Genomic DNA, 11023 nt, shown 5'->3' with positions numbered 1-11023 from the left:
CCTCTTTCATCTAAGAGAGCCAATTTTTATTTTCCTAATACAAAATTGGAAAGAAAAGTATAGACGTGATATCCAAAAGTATACGTAAACGATGAGAATACTAAATAAGGTGAACAATGAATATATTTAATATTTAATTCAATAAGTATGCAGATAATTATATTTATTATTTTTAATTAGATAGTTATTTAATTTATTTCTTTTAATTTGATTTACTCGTATACAGTTAACGATGTTCAATTTACTAAATGTGCATATAGTTATCTTAATGTTAAAGTTTAGGAGATAATTTAGGGTGGAGTGATTTTTTATTTCATTAGGTCAATTTTAAAACTCATTATTTATATTGTTTATAAAAATCATTATCTATCTAGTAAAATCTTATGCAAAAACAATTGGTTAAACGTGGATTGAGAAGATGTCAACCCAATAAGTTAGTACCATTCAAAAATTCATTTAAAAATATGAAAAGTTAAAACAAATAGTCATCTTTAATTACCTATGTATAGGATACATTAAATCTACTTTAAACTTTTTTTTACCTGAATACTTCAAATAATTTGGCAAAAGGCACTAATAAACATATATAAATATGAGATGTTATTTGTGAGACAGATTGTGTGGAAGCATTTAATCTTGTTACTCAAGATGGTTTTGGGTTTATTGATCCACTGGTGCTCAAAATAAGAGATATCATGCATTGGAATTGGCGGGTTGACTTTCGTTTGATTATGAGAGATGCAAACATGGTGGCAGATACTATGGCAAAGATGGCGATGAAGTTACAACTTTCGCATGTGGAGCTTCTTTCACCTTGGGAGGAGTTTAAGAGTAGTCTTAAACGGGACTGTCCCTCTATTTAGGCAGTTCCTTGTTTTATTTGTTTTATTTTTCTTTATTTAATTTATTTCAGTCACCAAAAAATTAAGTCTTCTGGAAGAACAATCTGGTGAACTTGAGACACATATACAAAATCTGAAAAGTAATAGACCTTTAGCAAAGGATTTTTATAAGAAATTGACATATGAAAAGATGATACATACACATAAATACACATCGACTATGAATAAACATGTAAAGATAATAGATGCTGAACAACTTTTCTTATGTTTTTACTGTGTAAAGTTCGTATTTCTTTTCTTGTTTTAGAGGATGTCTTATCCTCTCCCTTGTTGTACTTTCCTCTTTTTTCATTTAAAAACTTTTCCCCTATCAACAAGAAGAAAATATGCATTCTCTGCATATATTTTTAAAGGTGGGAATTGATGTAAGAAAATGGGGAGACTTACATTGGAAATAGTTTTCTGCCATATTAAAGAGTGGTATTTGTGCCGCAATACAGATAATTGGAAAAAATATAAGGCAGCTAAGAAAGAAATAAAAGTGGCTGTAAGCGAAGCAAGAACAAGAGTATATGAGGGTCTTTACCAGCCCTTAGACACGAAAGAAGGAGAAAAAGGTATATATTGAATCGCAAAGAGCCGTGAAAGAAGAATGAAAGACTTGGATCAGGTTAAGTGCATAAAGGATAAAGACATGGAGGTGTTAGCTCAAGAGGAGAAGATTAATGAAAGGTGGAAAAGCTACTTCTACGAGTTATTTAATGAAGAACAGAAGACTATTTCGAGTCTTGGTCGGTTATGCACGAGGGAAGAAGATCAAAACTTCGACTACTATCGAAGGATTCGAGACTTTGAAGTAAAAGAGGCTCTAAAGGCGATGAAAAATGGCAGGACAATAGGACCCGATAATATCCCGATTGAAGTTTGGAAGGGTCTTGGAGAGAAAGGCATTTGTTGGTTAACCAAGCTTTTTAATGAGATTTTAAGGTCTAAGAAGATGCCAGATGAGTGGAGAAAGAGCACCTTGGTACTTATCTACAAGAATAAAGGGGATATACAAAATTGAAGAAACTACAGAGGGATCAAGCTCATGAGTCATACCATGAAGTTATGGAAAAGGGTGATAGAACGGAGGCTGAGACAAAAGACACAAGTAACAGAGAACCAATTTGGTTTTATGCTAGGCAGATCTACCACTGAAGCGATATACCCAATGTTCTGAAAATCGAACCGGACTGACCGGTTCAACCGGATTAACCGGAAATCGGTCACTTAATAACCAGTTCGGTTCAAGCATGAAACCTGTTCCGAGGGTTACCTAAAATTGTAGGTCGATCTCGGATGAGATCTTTTGTACTGGTCGGAGATGACGTGTCCGGTTGGCTGGTTGTGGCCGGAGCTGTTGTGTCTGACTTGTTAGACTGGCTGCACCTCTGATCCTTGGTCACCGGAGGGGGGGGGGTACCTGCAAGAGACTCCGATGCTTAAGTTAGCATGCGTATTAAACAGATTTTTTAGTAGAATCAGAGTATGAGTTATACCTGGGTGCTCCAGTGTATTTATAATGGTGTGGGCTGACCTTTCTGATAAAATAAGTTAGTTATCTTATCTTATTTTGAGTGAAGTCAGCTTATCTTCAAGAGAACCACCTTTATCTCTATAGGCTTGAATTACTGGTGCACGAAATTATGATCTCTGGTAATGGCTCCAAAAACTTGGTGCTCTAATCTCAATTCATAATTTGTCACAACTTCGATACAACTAACCAGCAAGTGCACTGGGTCGTCCAAGTAATAAACCTTACGCGAGTAAGGGTCGATCCCACGGAGATTGTTGGTATGAAGCAAGCTATGGTTACCTTGTAAATCTCAGTCAGGCGGATAATAATTGATTATGGAGTTTTCGAAAATAATACTAATTAAACAGAAAATAGGGATAGAAACACTTATGTAATTCATTGGTGAGAGTTTCAGATAAGCGTGTAGAGATGCTTTCGTTCCTCTGAATCTCTGCTTTCCCACTGTCTTCATCCAATCAGTCTTACTCCTTTCCATGGCTGGCTTTATGCAAGGGCATCACCGTTGTCGATGGTTACATCCCCTCCTCTTGTGAAAATGGTCCAAATGCTCTGTCACAGCACGGCTAATCATCTGAGGTTCCCGATCATGCTGGAATAGGATTCACCCTCCTTTTGCATCTGTCACTACGCCTAGCAATCACGAGTTTGAAGCTCGTCACAGTCATTCAATCCCAGAATCCTACTCGGAATACCACAGACAAGGTTTAGACTTTCCGGATTCTCATGAATGTCGCCATCAATCTAGCTTACACCACGAAGATTCTGATTAAGAGATCCAAGAGATACTCATTCAATCTAAAGTAGAACGGAAGTGGTTGTCAGGCACGCGTTCATAGGAAATGATGATGATTGTCACGTTCATCACATTCAGGTTGAAGTGCAAATGAATATCTTAGAAGCGGAATAAGTTGAATTGAATAGAAAAACAGTAGTACTTTGCATTAATCTTTGAGGAACATCAGAGCTCCACACCTTAATCTATGGAGTGTAGAAACTCTACCGTTGAAAATACATAAGTGAAAGGTTCAGGCATGGCCGAGAGGCCAGCCCCCAAACGTGATCAATAGGATCAAAATATAATCCAAAGATGATTCGAAGATCATAAGATGTCTAATACAATAGTAAGAAGTCCTATTTATAATAAACTAGCTACTAGGGTTTACAGAAGTAAGTAATTGATGCATAAATCCACTTCCGGGGCCCACTTGGTGTGTGCTTGGGCTGAGCTTGAATGTTCCACGTGCAGAGGCTCTTTCTGGAGTTGAACGCCAGGTTGTAACGTATTTCTGGCGTTCAACTCTGGTTTGTGACTTGTTTCTGGCGTTTAACTCCAGACAGCAGCGTAGAACTGGCGTTCAACGCCCTTTTACATCGTCTAAACTCGTTCAAAGTATGGACTATTATACATTGCTGGAAAGCCCTGGATGTCTACTTTCCAACGCAATTGGAAGCGCGCCAATTTGAGTTTTGTAGCTCCAGAAAATTCACTTTGAGTGCAGGGAGGTCACAATCCAACAGCATCAGCAGTCCTTCTTCAACATCTGAATCTGATTTTTGCTCAAGTCCCTCAATTTCAGCCAAAAAATACCTGAAATCACAGAAAAACACACAAACTCATAGTAAAGTCCAGAAATGTGAATTTAACATAAAAACTAATGAAAACATCCCTAAAAGTAACCAGATTCTACTAAAAACATACTAAAAACAGTGCCAAAAAGCGTATAAATTATCCGCTCATCACAACACCAAACTTAAATTGTTGCTTGTCCCCAAGCAACTGAAAATCAAATAGGATAAAAAGAAGAGAATATATTATAAATTCCAAACTATCAATGAAATATAGCTCCAATTAAATGAGCGGGACTTATAGCTTTTTGCCTCTTGGATAGTTTTGGCATCTCACTTTATCCATTGAGGTTCAGAATGATTGGCATCTATAGGAACTCAGAGTTCAGATAGTGTTATTGATTCTCCTAGTTCAGTATGATGATTCTTGAACACAGCTACTTTATGAGTCTTGGCCGTGGCCCTAAGCACTTTGTTTTCCAGTATTACCACCGGATACATAAATGCCACAGACACATAATTGGGTGAACCTTTTCAGATTGTGACTCAGCTTTGCTAAAGTCCCCAATTAGAGGTGTTCAGGGTTCTTAAGCACACTCTTCTTTTGCTTTGGACTTTGACTTTAACCGCTCAGTCTCAAGCTTTCACTTGACACCTTCACGCCACAAGCACATGGTTAGGGACAGCTTGGTTTAGCCGCTTAGGCCAGGATTTTATTCCTTTAGGCCCTCCTATCCACTGATGCTCAAAGCCTTGGGATCCTTTTTATTTGCCCTTGCCTTTTGGTTTTAAGGGTTATTGGCTTTTTGCTCTTGCCTCTTGGTTTTAAGAGCTTTTGGCTTTTTCTGCTTGCTTTTTTTCTTTTTCTTTCTTTTTTTTTCGCCTATTTTTTTTCTGCAAGCTTTGTTCTTTGCTGCTTTTTCTTGCTTCAAGAATCATTTTTATGATTTTTCAGATTATCAAATAACATATCTCCTTGTCATCATTCTTTCAAGAGCCAACATATTTAAAATTCTTAAACAACAACTTCAAAAGACATATGCACTGTTCAAGCATTCATTCAGAAAACAAGAAGCATTGTCACCACATCAATATAATTAAACTAAGTTCAAGGATAAATTCGAAACTCATGTACTTCTTGTTCTTTTGAATTAAAACAGTTTTCATTTAAGAGAGGTGATGGATTCATAGGACATTCATAACTTTAAGACAAAGTTACTAAATACTAATGATCATGTAATGAAGACACAAACATGGATAAGCACGTAACATAGAGAAAACGAAAAATAGAGAATGTAAGAACAAGGAATGAGTCCACCTTAGTGATGGTGGCGTTTCCTTCTTGAGGAACCAATGATGTCCTTGAGCTCTTCTATGTCTCTTCCATGTCTTTGTTGCTCCTCCCTCATTGCTTTTTGATCTTCTCTGATTTCATGAAGGATGATGGAGTGCTCTTGATGTTCCACCCTTAGTTGTCCCATGTTGGAACTTAATTCTCCTATGGAGGTGTTGATTTGCTCCCAATAGTTTTGTGGAGGAAAATGCATTTGAGGCATCTCTGGGATCTCATGGTGATGAGCTTCCTGCGCCTCTTGAGCTCCATGAATGGGCTCTCTTGCTTGCTCCATCTTTTTCTTAGTGATGGGCTTCTCTTCCTCAATGTGAATGTCTCCTTCTATGAAAGCTCCAGCTGAGTAACATAGATGGCAAATAAGATGAGGAAAAGCTAGCCTTGCCCCAGGGGAGGGCTTTTCGGCTATTTTGTAGAGTTCAAGGGAGATGACTTCATGAACTTCTACTTCCTCTCCAATCATGATGCTATGGATCATGATGGCCCGATCCACAGTAACTTCAGATCGGTTGCTAGTGGGGATGATGGAGCGTTGGATGAACTCCAACCATCCTCTAGCCACAGGCTTGAGGTCCAATCTTCTTAGTTGAACCGGCTTGCCTTTGGAGTCAATCTTCCATTGAGCTCCTTCCATACATATGTCCATGAGGACTTGGTCCAACCTTTGATTAAAGTTGACCCTTCTAGTGTAGGGACGCTCATCTCCTTGCATCATAGGCAAGTTAAGCGCCAACCTCACATTCTCCGGACTAAAATCTAAGTATTTCCCCCGAACCATTGTAACATAATTCTTTGGATTCGAGTTCTTACTTTGATCATGGTTCCTAGTGATCCATGCATTGGCATAGAACTCTTGAACCATTAGGATGCCGACTTGTTGAATTGGGTTTGTTAGAACTTCCCAACCTCTTCTTTGGATTTCATGTCGGATCTCCGGATACTCATTTCTCTTGAGTTTGAAAGGGACCTCGGGGATCACCTTCTTCTTGGCCACAACATCATAGAAGTGGTCTTGATGGGCTTTGGAGATGAATCTTTCCATCTCCCATGACTCGGAGGTGGAAGCTTTTGTCTTCCCTTTCCCTTTTCTAGAGGATTCTCCGGTCTTAGGTGCCATCAATGGTAATGGAAAAACAAAAAGCTTATGCTTTTACCACACCAAACTTAGAATTTTGCTCGCCCTCGAGTAAGAGAAGAAAGAATAGATGAAGAAGAAGAAGAAAATATGGAGAGGAGGGGGGTGTGTTTCGGCCAAGAAGAGAAAGGAGGGTTGTGTTGTGAGAAAATGAGGAAGAATGGAGGGGTATATATAGGGAAGGGAGGGGGGTAAATTCGGCCATTTAGGGTGGGTTTGGGTGGGAAATTGATTTTGAATTTTGAAGGTAGGTGGAGTTTATGAGGTAGGTTTATGGGGAAGAGTGGATGGATGTGAGTGGTGAAGAGGTGATGGGGAAGAGAGATTGAGGTGATTGGTGAAGGGTTTTGGGGGAGAGTGTTTATGGGATTATGTGAAAGAGGGGTGAGAATAAGTAAGTGGAGGTAGGTGGGGATCTTGTGGGGTCCACAGATCCTGAGGTGATCCTGTGGGGTCCACAGATCCTGAGGTATTCAAGGATTTACATCCTTGCACCCAATTAGGCATGCAAAATGCCCTTGCACACAATTCTGGGCGTTCAGCGCCAGATTGGTGCTTGTTTTGGGCGTTGAACGCCCATTTGTTGCCCATTTCTGGCGTTGAACGCCAGAACCATGCTTGTTCTGGGCGTTCAGCGCCAGCTCTTCTCCAGGGTGCATTTCTGGCGTTTAAACGCCCAGATGCTGCCCATTTCTGGCGTTCAGCGCCAGAACCATGCTCTGTTCTGGCGTTGAACACCCAAAACATGCTTCTTACTGGCGTTTAAACGCCAGTAAGGTCTTCCTCCAGGGTGTGATTTTTCTTCTGCTGTTTTTGATTCCGTTTTCAATTTTTATATTTATTTTGTGACTCCACATGATCATGAACCTAATAAAACATGAAAAACAATGAAAATTAGATAAATAAACATTGGGTTGCCTCCCAACAAGCGCTTCTTTAATGTCAATAGCTTGACAGTGGGCTCTCATGGAGCCTCACAGATGTGCAAAGCTTTGTTGAGACCTCCCAACACCAAACTTAGAGTTTGGATATGGGGGTTTGACACCAAACTTAGAGTTTGGTTGTGGCCTCCCAACACCAAACTTAGAGTTTGACTGTGGGGGCTTTGTTTGACTCTGCTTTGAGAGAAGCTCTTTATGCTTCCTCTCCATGGATGCAGAGAGAGATCCTTGAGTTGTAAACATAAGGTTGTCCTCATTTAGTTGAAGGATCAATTCTCCTCTGTCCACATCAATCACAGCTCTTGCTGTGGCTAGGAAGGGTCTTCCAAGGATGATGAATTCATCCTCATCCTTCCCAGTATCTAGGACTATGAAATCAGTAGGGATGTAAAGGCCTTCAACCTTTACTAACACGTCCTCTACTTGTCCATAAGCCTATTTTCTTGAATTGTCTGCCATCTCTAATGAAATTTTAGTGGCTTGCACCCCATAGATTCCCAGTTTCTCTATTACAGAGAGGGGCATGAAGTTTATTCCTGAACCAAGGTCACACAGAGCCTTAAAGATCATGGTGCCTATGGTACAAGGTATTAAGAACTTTCCAGGATCCTGTTTCTTCTGAGGCAATGTCAGTTGATCCAGATCACTTAGTTCATTGGTGAACAAGGGAGGTTCATCTTCCCAAGTTTCAATGCCAAATAATTTGGCATTCAGCTTCATGATTGCACCAAGAAACTTGGCAGTTTACTCTTCAGTAACATCCTCATTCTCTTCAGAAGAGGAATACTCATCAGAGCTCATGAATGGCATAAGGAGGTTCAATGGAATCTCTATGGTCTCTAGATAAGTCTCAGATTCCTTTGGTTCCTTAGAGGGAAACTCCTTATTGATCACTGGACGTCCCAGGAGGTCTTCCTTTTTGGGATTCACGTCCTCTCCTTCCTTTACAGGTTCGGCCATGGTGGTTATGTCAATGGCCTTGCACTCTCCTTTTGGATTTTCTTCTATATTGCTTGGGAGAGTACTAGGAGGGATTTCAGTGATCCTTTTACTCAGCTGGCCCACTTGTGCTTCCAAATTTCTAATGGAAGACCTTGTTTCATTCTTGAAACTTACAGTGGCCTTGGACAGATCAGAGACTAAGTTTGCTAAATTAGAGGTATTTTGTCCAGAGTTCTCTGTCTGTTGCTGAGTGGATGATGGAAAAGGTTTACTACTGTTAAACCTGTATCTTCCACCATTATTAAAGCCTTGTTGAGGCTTTTGTTGATCCTTCCATGAGAGATTTGGGTGATTTCTCCATGATGGATTATAGGTGTTTTCATAAGGTTCACCTAAGTAATTCACCTCTGCTATTGCAGGGTTTTCAGGATCATAAGCTTCTTCTTCAGAAGATGCCTCTTGAGTACTGTTGGATGCAGCTTGCATTCCATTCAGACTCTGAGAAATCATATTGACTTGCTGAGTCAATATTTTGTTCTGAGCCAGTATGGCATTCAGAGTATCAATTTCAAGAACTCCTTTCTTCATAGGCGTTCCATTACTCACAGGATTCCTCTCAGAAGTGTACATGAACTGGTTATTAGCAACCATGTCAATGAGTTCTTGAGCTTCTGCAGGCGTTTTCTTTAGGTGAATGGATCCACCCGTAGAAGTATCCAATGATATCTTTGATAGCTCAGATAAACCATCATAGAATATATCCAGGATGGTCCATTTTGAAAGCATGTCAGAAGGACACTTTTTGGTCAGCTGCTTGTATCTTTCCCAAGCTTCATAGAGGGATTCACCTTCTTTCTGTCTGAAGGTTTGAACATCCACTCTAAGCTTGCTCAGATTTTGAGGAGGAAAGAACTTGGCTAAGAAAGCCGTGACCAGCTTATCCCAAGAGGTCAGGCTATCTCTGGGTTGAGAGTCCAACCACACTCTAGCTCTGTCTCTTACAGCAAAAGGGAAAAGTATGAGCCTGTAGACTTCAGGATCTACTCTATTAGTCTTAACAGTATCACATATCTACAAGAATTCAGTTAAAAACTGAAAAGGATCTTCAGATGGAAGTCCATGAAATTTGCAGTTCTGCTGCATCAGAGAAACTAGCTGAGGTTTCAGCTCAAAGTTGTTTGCTCCAATGGCAGGAATGGAGATGCTTCTTCCATGTAAATTGGAATTAGGTGCAGTAAAGTCACCAAGCATCCTCCTTGCATTATTATTATTTTCGTCTGCCATCTCTTCTTCTTGTTCGAAAATTTCTAAAAGGTTATCTCTGGATTGTTGTAATTTAGCTTCTCTTAGTTTCCTCTTCAGAGTCCTTTCAGGTTCTGGATCTGCTTCAACAAGAATATTCTTGTCCTTGCTCCTGCTCAAATGACAAAGAAGAGGGCACAGAAAAATAATAATAATAATAATAATAATAATAGGGATCCTTTATACCACAGTATAGAAGTCCTTGTGTGAGTGGAAGAAAGGAAGGGGACAAAGAATGTAATGTAAAGAAAGAAACACAAGGGTGAGGAGAGCAGAGATGTGAGGTGAGGAGATGTTAATAGATGAATAAATAAATAGAATAAGATGAGAGAGGGAAAATTTCGAAAATAATTTTTGAAAAAGAGTTAGTGATTTTCGAAAATAGTTTTTGAAAAAGGTTAGTAATTTTCGAAAATAAAAAAAATCAAAAATTAAAATAATTAGTTAATTAAAAAAAATTTTTGAAAAAGAGGGAAGATATTTTCGAAAATTAGAGAGAGAGAGTTAGTTAGGTAGTTTTGAAAAAGATAAGAAACAAACAAAAAGTTAGTTAGTTAGTTGAAACAAATTTGAAAATCAATTTTTGAAAAGATAAGAAGATAGGAAGTTAGAAAATATATTTTAAAATCAAATTTTTGAAAAAGATATGATTTTGAAAAAGATAAGATAAGAAGATATTTTTGAAAATATATGATTGAAATTAGTTTTGAAAAAGATTTGATTTTAAAAATCACAATTAATGACTTGATTCATAAGAAATCACAAGATATGATTCTAGAACTTAAAGTTTGAATCTTTCTTAACAAGCAAGTAACAAACTTGAAATTTTTGAATCAAAACATTAATTGTTATTGTTATTTTCGAAAATTTGATATAAAAATAAGAAAAAGATTTTTGAAAAATATTTTAAAAATTTTCGAAAATAACTAAGAAAAATGAAAAAGATTTGATTTTTGAAAAAGATTTTGAAAAAGATAAGATTTTTAAATTGAAAATTTGATTTGACTCATGAGAAACAACTAGATTTTTTTAAAAATTTTTGAAAAAGTCAAATCTAATTTTCGAAATTTTAAGAGAGAAAAAGGGAAAGATATTTTTTTGATTTTTGAAATTTTAATGATGAGAGGGAAAAACATGAAAAAGACTCAATGCATGAAAATTTTTAGATCAAAACAAATGGATGCATGCAAGAATGCTATGAATGTCAAGATGAACACCAAGAACACTTTGAAGATCAAGATGAACATCAAGAACTTATTTTTGAAAATTTGTATATGCAAAGAAAACATGCAAGACACCAAACTTAGAAATCTTTCATGTTTAGACTCTATGGATGCAAAAATGCACATGTAAAACAAGAAAAGA

General features: G+C 38.0%; 1 non-coding gene across 1 annotated transcript; it reads left to right on the top strand.

The window, feature by feature from the left end:
- The first annotated feature begins 9136 nt into the window (after positions 1–9136).
- On the top strand, positions 9137–9244 carry LOC148546053 (small nucleolar RNA R71). The gene has a single exon (XR_015901450.1). It is a non-coding gene; the product is annotated as a small nucleolar RNA R71 (small nucleolar RNA).
- Positions 9245–11023: the final 1779 nt, after the last annotated feature.

The sequence above is a fragment of the Arachis ipaensis genome, chromosome B9, assembly GCF_059453495.1.
Source record: "Arachis ipaensis isolate K30076 ecotype BB chromosome B9, ASM5945349v1, whole genome shotgun sequence".
In the NCBI taxonomy this organism is placed as follows: Eukaryota; Viridiplantae; Streptophyta; class Magnoliopsida; order Fabales; family Fabaceae; genus Arachis; species Arachis ipaensis.
The sequence above is the reverse complement of the archived record's forward strand: the minus strand, read 5'-3'. Positions and strand labels throughout refer to the sequence as shown.